The 22,426-nt window shown below is 40.3% G+C and overlaps 1 protein-coding gene across 2 annotated transcripts in view; it reads right to left on the minus strand.

Moving 5' to 3' along the window:
- Positions 1-22,426, minus strand: part of SEMA3D (semaphorin 3D) — a 327,020-nt gene that overhangs the window by 45,290 nt on the left and 259,304 nt on the right. The gene's annotated exons all lie outside the window — the stretch shown is intronic.

Genomic DNA, 22,426 nt, shown 5'->3' on the forward strand with positions numbered 1-22,426 from the left:
ACCCAGCGCTCAAGAGTCAGTTTTTAGCAGGTTTGAGTGAAAGAGTTAAAGATTTGCTCATTGCATATCCTGCACTTGATACTTTGGAAACTGCTATGCAGTTAGCTATCTGTGTGGATAGAAGATTAAGAGACAGGCGGAGTGAAGAGAAGACTCTTATAATGCTGGAACCATTCTCTCAGGATAGCCCCGTCGACAGCGGGGAACTGATGCAACTTGGGGCGATGTCCTCTCATTCCCAGGAGAGGGAGAAGAGGTTCGCTGAAGGGCTATGCTTGTATTGTGGTAAGGCTGACCATTTTAATAAGCAATGTGAGGTTCGCAAAAGGAAAGAAAAAAAAAGGTCAGTAGGAGTAACACTCCAGTTCGTATTGTGTTTTTACGGTCAGCAGTTTTTTTTTCTGATAATACCACATATCATAGTCATTCCATTGATTTTCAGGTAATGGTGGATTGTGGTCCTGCACTCAATTTGATTGATCAACAATTCCTGGACAAATATAAGTTTGATTCTGAACCATTATCATCTCCTATTCCTGTTGTGGCTATTGATAACACTCCTCTGGAATATTGGTGTATTTCTCGAAAGGTTACCGGGTTCCCACTTACTGTGAATATGGAACATCAGGAGTGTATAGACTTGTTTGTTCGTGCTAAATTACCTTGCCCAGTCATCCTGGGTTTACCCTGGTTAAAAATGCACAATCCTTTGCTGGACTGGTCGTCTAGTACTATAAGGTCCTGGGGTCAGGGGTGTTAGGCTGGGTTCACATTGCGTTAAGTGCCGTCCACTGACGGCATCCGTTATATAGCGGCACTAATGCTATGTAACAGATCCATTAGCGCACCCATTGACTGCCATTATGTAGTGCATCACTAATGCATGTCATCATCGGCATGCGTTAGAGATGTGCCGTTATTCTTTGACGGACCCTCGGACGCAGTCTGCAGCATTTTCGGGTCTGTCACCGCTAGCACAGATAGAACATCTGCGCTAGCGCGATCACATAAACGCGATCTTTGTCGGCACTTGCACTAAAGCAGTCCGTTAGTGTATACGCTGAATGGACTGCACTTAACGCAATGTGAACCTAGCCTTATGGTAATTGCTGTAATGTTCACATTGCTGCTGTTGTGAAGAAGGCATTCATGAAGCCATTCATGATTTCTGGAGGGTATTTTCAGAGGTCGAGTTGCTAGCTCTACCACCCCATAGAAATTATGACTGCGCTATTGAGTTCGTTCCATGTGCCACACTTCCTAAGAGTCGTTTATTTAATCTGATGATTCCCGAGAGGGAGGCCATAAAGGAATACCTACAGACTAGTTTAGCTTCAGGTCATATGAGACCCTCTAAATCCCCTGTGGTTGTAGGATTCTTTTTTGTCAAAAAGAAGGATGGGGGCCTTAGGCCGTGTCTGGATTTTTGGGAGATTAATAAGATCCATGTGCACAATCCTTACCCGTTGCCGCTGATTCCACATTTGTTTAACCAACTAACCGGAGCGAAGTGGTTCTCTAAGATTAACCTTTGTGGGTCATATAATTTTTTCGGCGGGTGAAGGAGGGCGATGAATGGAAGACAGCCTTTAATACCCCAGAAGGTCATTTTGAGTGTCTGGTGATGCCTTTTGGCCTTAGTAATGCACCAGCGTTTTTTCAAAATTTAATTAATGACATTCTGAGGCCATTGATCGGTAGGAGTTTTATTGTTTATTTGGATGATATTTTGATGTATTCACCTGATCTGGGGTCGCATTGGCAGAGAGTCCACGAAGATCTACAGATTTTGATTGATAACTCACTCTTTGCTAAACTGGAGAAGTGCGAGTTTGCGGTACAGAAAATGATTTTTTGGGGTACCTTGTCTCCAATGATGGGTTTGAGATGGATCTGGTTAAGGTTCAGGCAGTGCTGGAGTGGCCTAGTCCTGAATGTTTGAAGTCGGTTCAGAGATTTTTGGGGTTTGCCAATTATTACAGAAAATTCATAAAGAATTTTTCTGTGATCGCTAAACCTATAACTGATCTCACCAAGAAGGGTTCTAATAATGTCCAATGGTCCTCTGAGGCTGTTAAGGCTTTTGAGGATCTCAAGGAGAGATTTAGCTTTGCTCCTCTTTTGATCCAGATGGATGAGACCAAGCCATTTCTGATAGAGGTTGATGCCTCTTCAGTAAGGGTGGGGGCAGTTCTGTCCCAAGAGAGAGAGGATGGGGTGCATCCCTGTGCTTTCTTTTCTAAAAAAATTTCGGAGACTGAGCTCAACTATGATGTTGAGAACAAAGAGTTGCTGGCTGTTAAACTCGTGTTTGAGCATTGGTGAGATTTTTTGGAGGGGCTAGACATCCGATGAATGTTTTTACTGATCATAAGAATCTGATATATCGGGATGCTGCTAAACGTTTGAATGCCCATCAAGCTAGGTGGGCACTGTTTTTTGCCCGGTTTCACTTCTCCGTCACATATATCCCTGGGACAAAGAATGTTAAAGCGCATGCTTTGCCTCATAGTTTCTCTCCAGCAGTTAATACTGAGAAGGAGGAATGTATTTTGCAGAGAGGGGAGGTGGTGGCAGCATTGGGTTCTGAGTTGGAGAGTAGCATCTTAGAGGCCCAGAATGCTGCACCAACTAACACTGGTAAATTATTTGTGCCTAGAGCCTTGCGAAGAGCTTTGTTTGCTGAATGTCATGATTCTCGGTTGGCGGGTCATCCAGGGATTTCAGAAACTAGAAAGTCGATCGGTAGAAGTTTCTGTTGGCCAGGGTGGCAAAGAGAAATCATCAAGTGGGTGCGTCAGTGTACTGTGTGCGCTAGGTCGAAGGCCTCACATGCCCCAGCTGCAGGGTTGCTGTGCCCTTTGGAGGTTCCTAGTTCGCCATGGTCACATCTTGCTCTGGATTTTATCACCGATCTGCCGGTCTCTGAGAGTTTTTCCGTCATCTGGGTTGTTGTGGACCGGTTTGGTAAGATGTGTCATCTGGTCCCATTCAATAAATTACCCTGCACCAAGACTCTAGCTAAGGCATTTGTGAAAGAGATTCTCAGGCTTCCGGGTTCCCACGGACATTGTTTTCGATAGAGGACCACAGTTTGTGGCTCGCTTTTGGCATGCTTTTTGTGACAGATTAAAGGTTCATTTATCATTTTCGTCAGATTATCATCCGGAGTCCAATGGACAGACCGAAGGGAAGAACCAGGACATCGAGCAGTTTTTGAGATGTTTTGTAGCATACAATCAGGAGATGTGTTCGGAATATCTACCAATATCTTAATAATCAATAGTCTTCCTCGGCTGGGTTTTCTCCTTTTTTTGCTGTACAGGGAGGCATCCATCTTTCAGTCCATTTTCAAAGATTGGGGCAGCGGTGCCTGAGGAGGAGTTTTTCTGGAAATTTGGACAGGGTTTGGACCAATGTATGCCATAATCTGAAAGAGGCAAATAGGAGGTCAAAGAAATATTTTGACAAGAAAAGAAGGGAGAAGTGTTTTGCAGTTGGGAACATGGAATGGTTGTCCTCCAGGAATCTGCGTTTGAAGATCCCTGCTAAAAAACTGGGGCCTATGTTTGTAGGAACCTTCAAAGTGGTTCAGGTGGTCAACTCGGCAGCGGTGAGATTAGACATCCCCTCGTCCTGAAGAATTAATTCAGTTTTTAATGTATCTTTATTCTTTACTAAAGAAAGTTGACATACTAGATAAGGAGCCTATGCCGACTGTTGCTCCAGTTGATGAGGACGGCGAGTTTGATATTTCACTTATTTTAGATTCCAGGTGGCACAGAGGAAGTTTGCAGTATCTCGTGTCCTGGAAGGATTTTGGTCCCGAGGATAATTCCTGGGTGAAAGCTGAGGATGTCTCAGTGTAAAGGCTGATTAAGGCTTTTCACAGGAGATTTCGGAATAAGGCTTGGCCAAGAGGATCCGGAGGATCCTCGTAAAAGGGGAGGTACTGTTAGAATCTGTTTTGTTTTGACCATCCGCCATCTTGTTGTGGATTTCTGGCTGCTGGTCTTTTTTGCCTGGTGCTGGGTTGTCTTGGTCAGGTGATTGAATCACCCTTTATTACCCAGCACTTGCCTCCTATTCCTTGCTGGACAACAGTGTTAATACGCTAGAGTTCTGGCTAGGTGCTTTGACAGCTTTCTGTGTTTGATATTTTGCAGTTCTGGGATCTCTGGTTCTGCTATCTTTTGTTTCTGTTTTCAGTTTGTTTCTGCAGCTTTTTCTGTGTTTCCTATTAGGAGGTGACCTGTTTTTTATACCCAGTCCTTAGATCTCTTAGGGACCTCCTTCCCCTTATTTATAAGTTTTCGCTGAGTTTAGACTAGGATCGTCGGTGGGTCTATTCGCAAGGAGTGGGTAACCCGCTCCATTATAGTGTTTCAGCCTAGTCTTAGTGCAGGGTCAGCTTTCCCCCTGCTCTCCTAGTTCTGTGCTGCAGTTTCGTAACAGTACCAATACCTGGTTTAAAAACAACAGTATCACTGTGCTTGACTGGCCAACAAACTCATCTGACCTTAACCAAAAAGAGAATCTATGTTGTATTGTCAAGAGGAAGATGAGAGAGAACAGATCCAACAATGCAGATGAGCAGCAGGCTGCTATCAAAGCAACCTGGGCTTCCTTAACACCTCACCAGTGCTACAGGCAGATCGCCTCCATGCTTTGCTGCATTGATGCAGTAATTAATGCAAAAGGAGCACCGACCAAATATTGAGTGAATTTACTGAGCATACATTTCAGTAGGCCAACATTTCGCATTTTAAAATCATTTTTTCAAGCTGGTGTTATAAAGTATTCTAATTTACTGAGATAATGACTCATGGGTTTTCATTGACTGTAAGCCATAATCATCAATATTAACAGAAATAAATACTTGAAATACATCACTCTGTTTATAATGACTCTCTCTGATATATGAGGTTCACTTTTTGTATTGAAGAACTGAAATAAATTAACTTTTTGATGATATTCTAATCTTGTGAGATGTACCTGTATGCACTTCTTTCCACTGGAATTACGGCATGCATAAAACACCAACTATAGAGAAAACCAACCAACAAGTCACTGGCATAGCTGATCTGGATCTACTAGGACCCAGCAGCTCTATGCTCTCATGAGTTTGCCAGGTGCAATTAAAGCATTAACAGTGCTGATGATGTTATCTATTACATAGGATATTATTGACTCCTATATAGCCAGCAAAGAAAGGAACAGAAGTGGTTGTAAAATACTTAAATATTTTCCCCAGGATCTCCAGATTTGTCTTAAGTTGGAGGTCCAACCCACTCATGCTAGATTACAAGAGCTTTATTCTAAAAAAATTTTGCCATAAATTTAGTATGGCATAGGATTAAAGCCCATGCTCAAGTGCTGTAAAGTTATGATTGTTAGTTGCTATATTAAATAACATCTTCTTAATCTTTAATTTCTAGGGTCTTTCAAACTACAGTCATGGCTGAAAGTGTTGGTACCCTTGAAATTGTACCAGAAAATGAAAAAAATTGATGAAAGGTTGCAACACATCGTCCAGATTTGAGATAAACAACCTCAATCAAGTTCCAAGGAGATTCAAGCAGTCCTGCAGGATCAGGATACATCAGTGTCAGAGTGAACTATCCATCAACATTTGAATGAAATGATACCCTATGGCATGAGACCCAGGAGGACCCCACTGCTGACACAGAGACATAACAAAATCTAGATTGCAGTTTGCCAAAATGTACGTGAGTCAGCCAATATCCTTCTGGAAAAGCATGTTGTGAACAGATGAGACCAAGACAGAGTATTTTTTGTTCAGCATATCATTTTAATGTTTACTGGAATGAAACATACAAACCTACAGTCAAATATGGTGGAGGCTCAAAGATGTTTTGGGGTTGTTTTGCGGCCTTTGTGACAGTGTGCAAGGGTAGGTATAAGGAGCTTGTTGATGGTTATATCCCAAGTATTAGCCACTGTACAAGATAGTTACCTTGTAACTTCCTGCTCAGTTTTCATAGGAAATTCTTACTCTGTGTGAAGTGATCTATAAAAGCTTATTACATCTGCCCAGTACTGGAAAAATCAGACCTGTCCTGAAGACTCAAGGACGTTTGAAACTGTGCCATGGATCATCAAGGACTGGGGTGCATTTCAAAGGTTGAGAAGCCCATTTTTTAAACTATTTCATCTAGTTTGGCACACATATGTACAACATAACTTTATTACAAAAGACTATATTTTAATATATTCATAGACTGTATATATATTTCAAACAATGACCACCTGTGTATACACTTTTTGACATTCACGTAAGTTGTGCTCTTTTAAAGTCAAACATCTGCAGAGATTTTTCCTTTTTAGAAACAGCAAATGGCTGCATCATAAACTCATTTTACAACATAGAATGCAAGGTGTATATTTGCTTTCTGAGCTGTCGGAACAAGTCTCCGGACAGGCACTACATGTGACTCATTTACACCATTATGTAATCTGCTTCAAAACTGAGAAGCATGGCTTTAAACTTAAAATCAAATACGCATTCCCTATTCTTATTTTATACTGTTTTTTGGGTGTGTGGAAATGTGCCCAGATGTTTTGGTTTACCTCTAACATTTTTCCCAATTAAGCTGTGTTTACATTGACTGTATGTGGTGGATCAAACACACAGTAGATCATAAAGTTTCCATACACCAGTGGTCTGGCTGCAGCGACATTAAACAGTAACCATGCTGGCGAGAGACAAAAGCACATCAAAAATATGAAGTATCCCTGAAAAATCAATGCCAGGCTCAGATGCAGTTTATGGGCAGACTGGATGGGCAAGTCTCTTTTCCATCTGTACTGCTTCAAACCAATAATTTTTTTTCTAGTGCCCTTTTAGTTTATTCTTTATGGTTCAAATTTCAGTTTCGAACTACCACTGAGAACAGAAAATGCAAAAACAAGATCACAGATCACACCACATAATTTTATGAGAAAAAACCCATGGACAGAGAAGAACAAATCATTAGAGATTAGAATCTGAACAGTAAAGTTCGGCATCCGTACCGAACACGAACTTCACCAGGAAGTCCGTGTTACTCTTCAGGTTCAGGTGCATGACAGCGCGGCAAACACTGCTTCTGCCGTGTTTTTTTTTAATTATTTATTTACAGCCCAGAAGCTGGCTAATGAATAGACCCATCAGCCGTTCCTGCTCGCACTGTTAGCGGCAGCAGGTGTCGGATGATGGAAGCTGTAGTCCCATACGCTGACACCAGTAACCGGAGGTAAACTTTATACCTTCGATCACAGCTGATCGCTCACACTGTCTTTTGACAGCGTGGGAACCGAGGCTCTCTGACCGGTGGGGATAATTTCACTGTCAATCAGAAACAGTGTTTGCCACGCTGTCATGCACATGACAGCATTGCAAACACTGTATGTTCAGGCTGATCATTCAAGTGAATGGGGTCAGGGTTCGGGTCCGGCTACTGTTCTGGTACCACACCCCGAACTTTTTGAAACTGTTTGGCCAAACCTGCCTGACCTGGACATCCAGGTGTCTGCCCATCTCTACAAATCATATATTCTGATGTTATGTTCTTATTATTTGGGAACAAAGGCATGCTTTCAAAGACATGTCCTGTTATACCTTTACATGGTCAGTCCCTTCCTCCATTTCTGAGCCTCTCTTACTGATCCTCTATGTGGTGTGACTTCATGCAAAGCAGCAATCAGTCAAGCAGCAGGAGGAGGAGGAGGCGCTGAATGAAGAATAGAGCTGGAGTGACAGAGACTTCAGATCTACAATAGCTTTTCAGACTCAGCTGCATATCAATTTAAATGCTCATTTCTCAGTAATCGAGTAATAGAATGAAAATGTAAAGGTACTGCTGGGCTTGTCTTTGAAAGAGTTACATGTACAGTAGAGACCAAAAGTTTGGACACGCCTTCTCATTTAAAGACTTTTCTGTATTTTCATGACTATGAAAATTGTACATTCACACTGAAGGCATCAAAACTATGAATTAACACATGTGGAATTATATATGTAACAAAAAAGTGTGAAACAACAGAAATTATGTATTATATTCTAGGTTCTTCAAAGTAGCCACCTTTTGCTTTGATGACTGCCTTGCACACTCTTGGCATTCTCTTGATGAGCTTAAAGAGGTAGTCACTGGGAATGGTCTTTCAACAATCTTGAAGGTGTTCCCAGATATGCTTAGCACTTGTTGGCCCTTTTGCCTTCACTCTGCGGTCCAGCTCACCCCAAACCATCAGTTCTGGTGACTGTGGAGGCCAGGCCATCTGGCGTAGCACCTCATCACTCTCCTTCTTGGTCAAATAGTCCTTACACAGCCTGGAGGTGTGTTTGTGGTCATTGTCCTGTTGAAAAATCAATGATGGTCCAACTAAACGCAAATCAGATGGTATAGCATGCCGCTGTAAGATGCTGTGGAAGCCATACTGGTTCAGTATGCCTTCAATTTTGAATAAATCCCCAACAGTGTCACCAGCAAAGCACCCCCACACCATCACACCTCCTCCTCCATGCTTCACGGTGGGAACTAGGCATGTAGAGTCCATCTGCTCACCTTTTCTGGGTCGCACAAAGACACGGTGGTTGGAACCAAAGATTTCAAATTTGGACTCAACAGACCAAAGCACAGATTTCCACTGGTCTAATGTCCATTCCTTGTGTTCTTTAGCCTAAACAAGTCTCTTCTGCTTGTTGCCTGTCCTTAGCAGTGGTTTCCTAGCAGCTATTTTACAATGAAGGCCTGCTGCACAAAGTCTCCTCTTAACAGTTGCTGTAGAGATGTGTCTGCCGCTAGAACTCTGTGTGGCATTGACCTGGTCTCTAATCTGAGCTGCTGTTAACCTGCGATTTCTGGGGCTGGTGACTCGGATAAACTTATCCTCAGAAGCAGAGGTGACTCTTGGTCTTCCTTTCCTTGGGCGGTCCTCATGTGAGCCAGTTTCTTTGTAGCGCTTGAAGGTTTTTGCCACTGCACTTGGGGACACTTTCAAAGTTTTCCCAATTTTTCAGCCTGACTGACCTTCATTTCTTAAAGTAATGATGGTCACCCGTTTTTCTTTACTTAGCTGCTTTTTTCTTGCCAAAATACAAATTCTAACAGCCTATTCAGTAGGACTATCAGCTGTGTATTCACAAGATTTCTGTACAACACAACTGATGGTCCCAATTCCATTTATAAGTCAAGAAATCCCACTTATTAAAACTGACAGGGCACACCTGTTAAGTGAAAACCATTCTTGTGACTATCTCTTGAAGCTCATCAAGAGAATGCCAAGAGTGTGCAAAGCAGTCATCAAAGCAAAAGGTGGCTACTTTGAAGAACCTAGAATATAGGACATAATTTCAGTTGTTTCACACTTGTTTGTTAAGTATATAATTCCACATGTGTTAATTCATAGTTTTGATGCTTTCAGTGTGAATGTACAATTTTCATAGCCACGAAAATACAGAAAAATCTTTAAATGACAAGGTGTGTCCAAACTTTTTGTCTCTACTGTACATGTAACTCTTTCAAAGACAAGCCCAGCAGTACCTTTACATTTTCATTCTGTTACTCGATTACTGAGAAATGAGCATTTGAATTGATATGCAGCTGAGTCTGAAAAGCTATTGTAGATCTGAAGTCTCTGTCACTCCAGCTGACATTTCTGCCAGAAATCCGCATGCTTTTTTTCGCGGGTTTTTTTTTTTCGCTTTTTTTTCTTCGCTTTTTTTTCCACGTTTTTTATGCGTTTTTTGCATGTTTTTATGCGTTTTTGATGGTTTTTTTCTTGCGTTTTTTCCAAATGCATAGAATAGCGGGAAAAACGCAAAAAACCCGCAAAATTGATGAACATGCTACTTTTTTTTTACCGCAATGCGTTTTTTCGCAGAAAAAAATGCATCATGAGCACAAAAATTGCAGAATACATTCTAAATTATAGAATGCATAATGTATGCGTTTTTAATGAGTTTTTATCGCGTTTTTATCGTGAAAAAAACAAAAAAACCTGTAAGCTTGCTCTTCAATTGTGGATGTAAATGATGATTTATGACTTAATATAATAGTAAGGTCAACTTCTGAAAATGCCTAATATAGTATTCCAAAAAGACGGTGGCTAAATGTTTTTTGGCCTTTCATTTTTTGACTTATTGTAAACATGATAACATTTTTTTTATTTTAAGCAGATATGCTCCCACAGAGACTAATTAAGCTTTTTCACCTTTTTCCAATAGGTTCCTAACTACTGGTGTATCATTATCGGCCCTTCATGGAATTCCTACGGGGCAAGTCAACAATATCTGAAATTGTCTAGTACACTCTGGTTCCCAATATTACAATTATAAACAGTATTTTCTGTTGTACTATTGGCATTAGTTGACATTAACTACATGTTTATAATTGTTGATATTTGAGCTTATGGGAGAACAGGAGATTCCCAAATCTTCAAAACTTCCGTAATGGGTCGGCGGCTTCTAAATAATGATCTTGGTCTTCCATCCACCTCCATGTACAAGGGCTAAACCAGCACAATATATATTTGTTGCGGATGAGGCCTTCCAATTAAATCGCCATGTGATGCAGCCCTACCCACATCAAGGACTCAATCACCAGAGGCGAGTTTTCAATTATCGGCTTTCTCGTGCTCACAGAATCATTGAGGGTGTCTTGGTAATTTGTGCGCTAACTGGCATGTGCTCCTGTCTGCCCTCCAACTTAGAGAACAGAATGTAAATGGTGTGATCAAGGCATTTGAGGTCCTGCACAACTTTACCCACATGCATGAATGTCATGAGAAACCAGGTCCTGAAGATGTACAATATGTGCCCATTTCTCTCCTTGAACTATCTGTGCCAACTATACGACAACGGTCTTCCGCCATTAAAGGGACTCTGTCACCTGAATTTGGCGGGACTGGTTTTGGGTCATATGGGCGGAGTTTTTGGGTGTTTGATTCACCCTTTCCTTACCCGCTGGCTGCATGCTGGCTGCAATATTGGATTGAAGTTCATTCTCTGCCCTCCATAGTACACGCCTGCACAAGGTGCAATCTTGCCTTGTGCAGGCGTGTACTATGGAGGACAGAGAATGAACTTCAATCCAATATTGCAGCCAGCATGCAGCCAGCGGGTAAGGAAAGGGTGAATCAAACACCCGAAAACTCCGCCCATATGACCCAAAACCAGTCCCGCCAAATTCAGGTGACAGGTTCCCTTTAAGGTTTGGGATCTGTTTACCACATATTTCCTCACACCAGAAGGCAAAACTAAATGGCAGGATTCCCAAGTTATTGTTCCTTGAATTAAAAATGTGTTTTTTAGTATAATGTTTTGGAAATTGCATAGGGAAATAATGTTTATCCCATAAACATATGTCTTGTATTTGCTACCGTTACTAGCAACAAACAGATTTTGTGTATCATGAATTAAAACATGGCTTTTGTGTTAACAATAACTTTAATAAAATAAATATATACACATATGGCCATACATATTTTTCATATGTATACCAAAATTATATATTTTTTAACAACAAAATATTTACTTGAAAAAACAAATAAAACATATTTTTGGTTTGTGAGGACTCCGCGTGGTCATCATCTTCATGCGATAGGTGAAGACAGTTTCTGTCTCACCAATGCCAGATTTCCAGACACTTAAACACCTTGTGCAGATTGTTTGGTCTTGTACAGGCATCCAAAATGGTATGAATGGCTTTATGGCATGCAGCCACACAGGCCTGTTGAAGCCACGAAGATAACATGCAAGGCTCTTCCCAAACGCCTCCTCCCCATCATCATTAACTGTGCACGAAAGATAATCTAAAATGCCACTATCCACCTCGCGCCTGGTGATGATGATGGAGAGCTCTCTCCTGCGTCGAACTCGCTGTGGGATGAGTGAAGCAACAGGGGAGTTGTGAAGTGGAAGCGTACGGCTGCTGCACCGACGTTCTTGCACTTCCTCGGAGTCTTGAGATGGTGCTGGAGCAGCTGCTGGGGCAGAATTGGATGATTAGCCTGCTGCTGGTATAACATCCTTGGCTGAATCAGCCACTAGATCCAACAGGGTGATATCTGACTCCGAGGACTGTCGAGGATGCTGTTGACTCTCACATCTGTATACAGTTAGGGCCAGAAATATTTGGACAGTGACACAATTTTCGCGAGTTGGGCTCTGCATGCCACCACATTGGATTTGAAATGAAACCTCTACAACAGAATTCATGTGCAGATTGTAACGTTTAATTTGAAGGGTTGAACAAAAATATCTGATAGAAAATGTAGGAATTGTACACATTTCTTTACAAACACTCCACATTTTAGGAGGTCAAAAGTAATTGGACAAATAAACATAACCCAAACAAAATATTTTTATTTTCAATATTTTGTGGCAAATCCTTTGGAGGCAATCACTGCCTTAAGTCTGGAACCCATGTACATCACCAAACGCTGGGTTTCCTCCTTCTTAATGCTTTGCCAGGCCTTTACAGCCGCAGCCTTCAGGTCTTGCTTGTTTGTGGGTCTTTCCGTCTTAAGTCTGGATTTGAGCAAGTGAAATGCATGCTCAATTGGGTTTAGATCTGGAGATTGACTTGGCCATTGCAGAATGTTCCACTTTTTGGCACTCATGAACTCCTGGGTAGCTTTGGCTGTATGCTTGGGGTCATTGTCCATCTGTACTATGAAGCGCCGTCCAATCAACTTTGCAGCATTTGGCTGAATCTGGGCTGAAAGTATATCCCGGTACACTTCAGAATTCATCCGGCTACTCTTGTCTGCTCTTATGTCATCAATAAACACAAGTGACCCAGTGCCATTGAAAGCCATGCATGCCCATGCCATCACGTTGCCTCCACCATGTTTTACAGAGGATGTGGTGTGCCTTGGATCATGTGCCGTTCCCTTTCTTCTCCAAACTTTTTTCTTCCCATCATTCTGGTACAGGTTGATCTTTGTCTCATCTGTCCATAGAATACTTTTCCAGAACTGAGCTGGCTTCTTGAGGTGTTTTTCTGCAAATTTAACTCTGGCCTGTCTATTTTTGGTATTGATGAATGGTTTGCATCTAGATGTGAACCCTTTGTATTTACTGTCATGGAGTCTTCTCTTTACTGTTGACTTAGAGACAGATACACCTACTTCACTGAGAGTGTTCTGGACTTCAGTTGATGTTGTGAACGGGTTCTTCTTCACCAAATTAAGTATGCGGCGATCATCCACCACTGTTGTCATCCGTGGACGCCCAGGCCTTTTTGAGTTCCCAAGCTCACCAGTCAATTCCTTTTTTCTCAGAATGTACCCAACTGTTGATTTTGCTACTCCAAGCATGTCTGCTATCTCTCTGATGGATTTTTTCTTTTTTTTCAGCCTCAGGATGTTCTGCTTCACCTCAATTGAGAGTTCCTTTGACCGCATGTTGTCTGCTCACAGCAACAGCTTCCAAATGCAAAACCACACACCTGGAATCCACCCCTGACCTTTTAACTACTTCATTGATTACAGGTTAACGAGGGAGACACCTTCAGAGTTAATTGCAGCCCTTAGAGTCCATTGTCCAATTACTTTTGGTCCCTTGAAAAAGAGGACGCTATGCATTACAGAGCTATGATTCCTAAACCCTTTCTCCGATTTGGATGTGGAAACTATCATATTGCAGCTGGGAGTGTGCACTTTCAGCCCATATTATATATATAATTGTATTTCTGAACATGTTTTTGTAAACAGCTAAAATAACAAAACTTGTGGCACTGTCCAAATATTTCTGGCCCTAACTGTACATCCCTACAGGTGCACCAGGGTCAGGTGATATCATTCACTGTGTAAAAGGACAACAACAAAAAAATAATTGCTATTACCTAGATTTGAAACTTTTACTCTTGTTAACCATTATCTTGACATTCAAAATTAAAACTAACAAAAAGAATAAACATTGCTATGGCAGATATAATACTGGAGAACAAATGAAGCCTACAAAAATATAACTACAGGCTTACATACAAAATACATCAGGAAACTGAGCATGTGTGGCTTTACAAATACTAATTATGCAGTGCTGATGGCCATGCATACATTTACATAGTGGGAATTACAAAAATCAGAGAGGCTGTTTGCTTTAAAAAAAATAAACGTGCTAAAATTGTTATTATAAGACCTACAGAAACACAACTTTAATGATTTTTGAGGTACTTACTGTTGTTTGCTCTTCTCGTGAACTGGCTTCATAACTTGGATTCATCTGGTGGCAGATATATGTCCAGGATGCATCTCGTTGGCTACGGTCATGGTAGGTTTGGTCATGTTTATGCCAAAGCTCTGGCTGCTCCTGGATCAGAACGATAAGCATCTCCACATAAATGTGTGGCGGCATGGCCCTGATCTCCATGGAGGCATGTTTATGATCTGCTTTTATAGGTTGCCTGGATGCTTTGGACTTACACCTTCTTTCAATTGGCTGATGCAATTTCCTGCCCCATTTGCAAGAAAATCGTATGACACTCGAATCCATTGACTTGCATTGGAGATTGCTATCAGATTTTAACATCCAATCGCAGCATTGTGTGATTTTTTTAAAGTACGATCTCGATCTGATCCGAGTTGAGAAAAAAATTGCAGATGAGCACTGTATCACTGAATAAAATTAGCCCAATTGCAATCTGATTTTTTTATAGGATTTATGCACAAGTGTGAGAGAGTCCTTAAGGTAAGCACTTACTGCTGTATATTCTCTCATGCAAGAGAGTCAGGCCGATTACGTTAATGACAGTCGGCAGAAACTGTCAGAGAGAATCACAGCACATGTGCGGAGAAGATGGAGATGACATCTGAGTATAGACTTGTATGGGTGCAGATGTTCTGAATATCTGAGCCATTTGAAGCATGGTGTGATTGTTTTCGTTTGCCGAATCAGCATGAGAAAATGATCGCAGATCTGCACTGTCCCATAGTATAACATTGGGCCGAGTGCTATCTGATAGAACATCAGATAGCACTCGGCTGTGTTATACAGCAGTTTGAGCTTACCCTAATGTGGACAATATTATGGATGGCAAAAGATAATTTATTTTCTATACTACATGAACAAGAGACTAGGCAAATACAATAATCAATAAGCATATAATGCAGTGAGTGGCCGAGAGCATGGTCAGAATCTAACACAAAGCTCTCCCTGCGGAGAGGAGGGAAACCAGCCAGTACACTAACGGTAAGGCACACCAATATAATAAGACCTGGGTAAGTATCAAAAGGGCAAGGTTATCCAAGATACGAGTTTACCTACAATGAGGGATCGTCCCCCAGGCACCAAAAAGCCCCATGTATAATTAAAGGTCATGTAATCTACGGTATATACATATCACCAAGGTAGTATGAGCTTACCCATCATAAGTCCGTATTAGTGTGGCCTTCCCACCACCCCGACGCGCGTTTCGCGTTGTCGCTTTTTCAAAGGGGGAGTGTTACACTGATGGGTAAGCTCATACTACCTTGGTGATATGTGTATACCGTAGATTACATGACCTTTAATTATACATGGGGCTTTTTGGTACCTGGGGGACGATCCCTCATTGTAGGTACACTTGTATCTTGGATAACCTTGCCCTTTTGATACTTACCCAGGTCTTATTATATTGGTGTGCCTTACCATTAGTGTACTGGCTGGTTTTCCTCCTCTCAGCATGGTGGAATTTTGTGCATATTCTGTCATGCTCTTTATTTGTATGTTACTCTTTTTGATATTTATCTATTAATAAAATATCTGTATTTTTCTATTAACTTTAGTGTCTATGCTCCCTTATTCGCTGGTGTAGTATGAACAAGAGACTGCCCAATTCAAAGTTAAACAGTTATATAAGGACACACATCCAGTTGAAGTTTGCGCTCGAAAGGGTCCGGTTGTGGTCGTGACCTCAGTGATCGCTGCCGCTACATCCCTGCTCATATTATTAGATTAGATGAAAGGGACCAAAATACACAAGCTTTAAACCCATGTCAAGGGTCCTCATTGTCTTGTCCTCACACCAACCTCACAATTGAAAACACAGCAATAGGACAAAAATAATTCGAACAACACAGCAAAAAAAGGTAACAATATATACCAACACAAGTCACAAACTGAATGCACTTACGGGATGCAGCAGACCCACTTCATACCCAAATACCTTGTAATCTTGTGAACAGTAATTAAGGAAACTATAAATATCTGCCAAAAACATTGAACACTTGGAACCTAAGTTAGGCAAGCAAATAAAATGTCAATCAAAGTATGACCATATTAATTGAATCAACAAAGTTTAATGCTGCCATCATTCAAAGGAGATGTCTAAAGAATTTCTAGAGAAATTCAGCAATATCCATTTCCATTGTGCATCTGATGGATATGATGTTATACTCACTTTACAAAACAAACACAAAAAATATACAAATAAATGTTCCAACAGAAATAGCTAGTGGTTTCAGTTTGGAGAACTAATATTTGCTCAGGAGAATCCCTTATAATACACAATCATAGACCAACACTTATGTTCTCTATTATATGGGATTATTTACAGCTGATCCACTCAAAGCACTGTTCAGAAAGGCGTCTAATAAATGGTCCTCATGTCTCCATTTGTAAAATGAAGACTTTGTAGCAGAACAAGTTTATTTATCAATGACGCATATTGTAACCATGAAAATTCAACTGTGGCGTCTGCTGATGTTTGAACAAGATATTAATCTCTTGTTATTCAAAAGAATCAAGTTCCTTCAATTAATGAATGCCAGAATATAGACTGATCCACAAAGATGAAGTTAAATGAAACAGAGAATGTATCTTGTACCTTGACGCTATTGCAGATCAGTGCACCTGCTCTTTAACATTGTCTTACAAAAGGTAGGATGAATAACGACGGTATGGAGACAGGGGCGTAAGAAGTTGTGACCGTAATCATGCCCACCTGACCACCATATGGGGGAGGGTGGGTGTGTGCGGGCAGATTTAAATTTTGCACTGTGGTCAATCGGACTCTAGTGACACCACTGTAAGGAGATAATAGATTTATTCATATTACACAGTGTAGTGTGTGTGCAAATCAATGGAGGACACAAATGCTTCGAGTAACCATTGTTTTTGCACATGTTTTTGTCTACTTTTGTGTTTTGCAGCTTTTTTTCTTAGCTCCCAGTTCATTATCCTATTTGCGCTTTTTTAAGTCTATTTTATATGTGCACACTTGTTTTCCACTGTTTAGATGGAGCAGGAACTCAAGCAAAATTTAATTTAAACAGTGAAAGTGAAGCATCTTGTTATTCTTCTTTGTATATCATTTACAGATAAGATGCTACATACGAGTGACTGCAAATTTGTCAAAGTCTCCATGGCCAAAACTTTTTTTTTTTTAAAGAAAGACTCATTTACATTCGATAGAAAAAAAAATCATTGTATTAGTAATTTTGTTAAAATACATGACAAGGGTAATTAGTTCAGTTTTTACATGGCATCCAATCCTCTGATCCTTCAAATATACTTAAAAAAAATCTTGTCTACTTGGGTTGGCTTGGGACCACATGTATACAGTGTTACATTTCTCCTATTGAAATATGGTTATGCAAATGGTTGCAACAGGTACCTGTTATGTTGTTAAGAGTATGCTTGGGTGGTAACAGAGTAATATCTATCTATCTATCTATCTATCAGTTTCATTTCACATGATGAAATGTTTAGACATTACATAGGGAAGTAATAGCATGCACATTGTATTAACAATAATAAAACTGGAAACGGTGAACGCATTTCTGATCTTCCTCGGAATTTTTAGATGCTGATGTTAGTTCAGATAAAAGCTGTATAAACATAACTGTATTTACACTAAAGCCTTCTCAATGTGTCCCACAAGACACCAGTGAGGGCAATCAAAGGTTACTGTCCTCTTTTCGAGCAATTAAGTAAACAATAATATTCCAAATTAAACATTATATTTTCTTTAGCTGTAGGAAAAACTGCATCACTAAAACACTTTGCCTATACTGCCGCTGAATAAATTTTATGGTTGTCCAATTTGCTAATTAGCAGTTTGATGGAAGTTATACAGAAACTTTCCATCTACATAATGGTTCTACATAATGACTAGTGATGAGAAAACAATGCCATGACACTGTGTATTTCTTGAGAGAAATAAAACATAACATTTTGTAGTGCCAGCGTTAACATGTTTGATAATGATTACATCCATAGACTGCAACATGTCACTGAAAGTTTACAATGAATTGTACGGAATGGGAATGCTGATATAATTTTATTTATATCCATCTACGTGAAGATACAAATTTGAGAAAAAAATCTATCTGAAGTCATTCATTTAGGTCTGGAGCTTGACAGATTGTATGTGCTTCTTTTGTTACCACATTGTAATTACCATGCTGGGCATGGCACAAACAGATATGTTTAGGAATTTTGTGCCCTGAGAAGATAACTGTCAATCACAGAGGTGATGGAGTGTTTGTGCATTGTCACGTGTGCATTCTTATAAGCAGGAAACAACTGAGTACAAGTCAAAACAAGTGCCACACACTAGACACCACTGGGATAAAGGCCAAATTACCTTTTGACCTAAGGGTCAGCCGTTAGGCATGTAATTTGTAACCTATGATAAAGTACACATGATGGATAGATGCCTATATGGTGCAAGTAAAACAATTAAAGTCAATGTTTGAGTAGTTGTGAGAGTTTAAAGAAGATCTGCACCAAGGAGCAATGTTGTAGAAAATCTTTCTTTTCAACTATATTTGCTGACATGGATATCCCATTAAAGGCAACCCACAGTAGGAAAAACAAAAAAGTTTAGTGCAGCTATACCTTGATTTTTTGATTTCATAGTAACTATAATCATAATAAATCTGGTGAATGGAATATCACACCAACAATCACTATCAACTATACACAAGATAGGTGATGGGGCTAGAGATGAGCGAATATGTTCGGAAAACAATCGACAAACAGAAATTCAGCACGAGTATGCGAGAATAGATAGATATATATACAGTGGGGCAAAAAAGTATTTAGTCAGTCAGCAATAGTGCAAGTTCCACCACTTAAAAAGATGAGAGGCGTCTGTAATTTACATCATAGGTAGACCTCAACTATGGGAGACAAACTGAGAAAAAAAAATCCAGAAAATCACATTGTCTGTTTTCTTATCATTTTATTTGCGTATTATGGTGGAAAATAAGTATTTGGTCAGAAACAAAATTTCATCTCAATACTTTGTAATATATCGTTTGTTGGCAATGACAGAGGTCAAACGTTTTCTGTAAGTCATCACAAGGTTGCCACACACTGTTGTTGGTATGTTGGCCCATTCCTCCATGCAGATCTCCTCTAGAGCAGTGATGTTTTTGGCTTTTCGCATGGCAACACGGACTTTCAACTCCTTCCAAAGGTTTTCTATAGGGTTGAGATCTGGAGACTGGCTAGGCCACTCCAGGACCTTGAAATGCTTCTTACGAAGCCACTCCTTCGTTGCCCTGGCGGTGTGCTTTGGATCATTGTCATGTTGAAAGACCCAGCCACGTTTCATCTTCAATGCCCTTGCTGATGGAAGGAGGTTTGCACTCAAAATCTCACGATACATGGCCCCATTCATTCTTTCATGTACCCGGATCAGTCGTCCTGGCCCCTTTGCAGAGAAACAGCCCCAAAGCATGATGTTTCCACCACTATGCTTTACAGTAGGTATGGTGTTTGATCGATGCAACTCAGTATTGTTTTTCCTCCAAACACGACAAGTTGTGTTTCTACCAAACAGTTCCAGTTTGGTTTCATCAGACCATAGGACATTCTCCCAAAACTCCTCTGGATCATCCAAATGCTCTCTAGCAAACTTCAGACGGGACCGGACATCTACTGGCTTAAGCAGTGGGACACGTCTGGCACTGCAGGATCTGAGTCCATGGTGGCGTAGTGTGTTACTTATGGTAGGCCTTGTTACATTGGTCCCAGCTCTCTGCAGTTCATTCACTAGGTCCCCCCACGTGGTTCTGGGATTTTTGCTCACCGTTCTTGTGATCATTCTGACCCCAAGGGGTGGGATTTTGCGTGGAGCCCCAGATCGAGGGAGATTATCAGTGGTCTTGTATGTCTTCCATTTTCTAATTATTGCTCCCACTGTTGATTTCTTCACTCCAAGCTGGTTGGCTATTGCAGATTCAGTCTTCCCAGCCTGGTGCAGGGCTACAATTTTGTTTCTGGTGTCCTTTGACAGCTCTTTGGTCTTCACCATAGTGGAGTTTGGAGTCAGACTGTTTGAGGGTGTGCACAGGTGTCTTTTTATACTGATAACAAGTTTAAACAGGTGCCATTACTACAGGTAATGAGTGGAGGAAAGAGGAGACTCTTAAAGAAGAAGTTACAGGTCTGTGAGAGCCAGAAATCTTGATTGTTTGTTTCTGACCAAATACTTATTTTCCACCATAATACGCAAATAAAATGATAAAAAAACAGACAATGTGATTTTCTGGATTTTTTTTTCTCAGTTTGTCTCCCATAGTTGAGGTCTACCTATGATGTATATTACAGACGCCTCTCATCTTTTTAAGTGGTGGAACTTGCACTATTGCTGACTGACTAAATACTTTTTTGCCCCACTGTAGATGTCAATGACAAATACAATTAGTACAGTGCTTGTGCAGCCTACTGTACATGTATTTAATTATTAAAAGATGATCTTTCTGAAAAAAATGGTGTGGGCTTTTGTGTAATTTTCATAACCAGCAGAATGAAAGCAGATGGCTGAGGGCTGATGTTAATATTCTGGGAATTAGCCAGTAACCATAAAGGTTCATAGGCTATTAACATCAGCTAACAGCTGTTTGCTTAGCCTTTACTGGCTAGTTTACAGGGCGAGTCCAGAAAAAAATTGAATACAGGGTCCCCCTATAAAATCTGACTAGCAAAGACAAGCAGACAGCGAAAGTCTGATATTAATAGCCTAGGAAGGGGCCATTGATATTGGCCCCCTCCCAGACTTAAAACATCAGCTCTCACCTGCCCCAGAAAAGGCATATCTATAAGATGCACCAAATCTGGTGCTTAGCCTTGTTCTTCCCTGCTAATCTGGGTAACCTCACCCCCACCATTGATTGGCAGCTGGCTAACAATATGCAGTATATACAGGAAGCTGCCAAAGCAGCAGTGTGGCTGGGGTCATACACAGCTCAGCCTTTTGGCCGCTCTATATCTACAGCAGAAAAAACAGGGATTTTATTAAAGCTGCAGTAAGCAGCCACATAAGTGATACACCGCTGAAATCAGACTATCTCCCCCTACTTACATCATGCTGTTCTAAAATTCCACAGCAAAAATCTTCTTTTACTGTGAGGACAATCTGCTTTGAACACTACTATTTAAAACAAAAAACAAACCATAAACATTTGTATTGTGCTTTTCTTCAAAATGAACTCAAAGTGCCTTTGGAGAGTAAATCAGTCAATTACTAAAGTCATTTCTGTCGTTGCATCTGGGCCCTCAGAAAACAAATATATAAAATGAAGTTTTTTTTCATCATTAACCATTTTAAAGATTTTGTTAATCTTTTGAACTATTATCATTCCCAGTACCATTTTTTTAATGAAATATATGCTACTCAATAAAATCTGAGTGACAGGTTCAATTGCATAAACCCTAAAAATCTTAACGTGATCTCTGGAAGGATCTGAGTTATTTGAAATAACACTTTCTATGTCAAATTCATTTTGCGGTTGACATAAATTACTAACAAGTGAAAATCAATATTTGGATGGCATCCTAGGTAAAGTGACTAAGAAAACCTAAGGAAGTTTAAAAATTCAATTCGCTGAATAATACAGGCTTTCTATGTTTCAATTGCCAAACTCAACTTCATCAAGTTGCAAAGTGCCATGATGTCTGCCAATTCCTAAATATGAAATATTAATGAGCTATTTCAGGTGAAAAACAAAACCAAGGAATTGAAAATGCTGAAGTCACTGTTTTCAAATAAAACACAAACATTTTTTAGAGATCCCATTACCACAAGCTGAAGCATGTTATCAGATGGAACGACTACCGGAAAAAGATTAGTCATGAACATAAAGTATTGTAAAAGATGTCTCCCAGAGATGTATTGCAACACAGGTAACAACTGTCATAAAACATGAAGTATTTAGTCAGCAATAAAATGTAATTATGATAAGTCTTAATGCGATCTAGAAAAACAGATGCAAAATGTTTGACAACACAATACAAGAGTGTCTTAGTAAACCAATAGTTGAATTCCCTTAAGGTGAAAAGGTGAGAAGAAGCGCTTTCTGAGTGTCGTAAGTTTAAAAAAAGAGATTAAAATCAAAACCCGGAATTGGCTCACCTGATGGAGTTATGCATATTTGGACCCAACTTCTAAAAAAGCATGGAATGAATCTAATGGGTGCAGCAAACATGGTG

The sequence above is a fragment of the Ranitomeya imitator genome, chromosome 4, assembly GCF_032444005.1.
Source record: "Ranitomeya imitator isolate aRanImi1 chromosome 4, aRanImi1.pri, whole genome shotgun sequence".
In the NCBI taxonomy this organism is placed as follows: domain Eukaryota; kingdom Metazoa; phylum Chordata; class Amphibia; order Anura; family Dendrobatidae; genus Ranitomeya; species Ranitomeya imitator.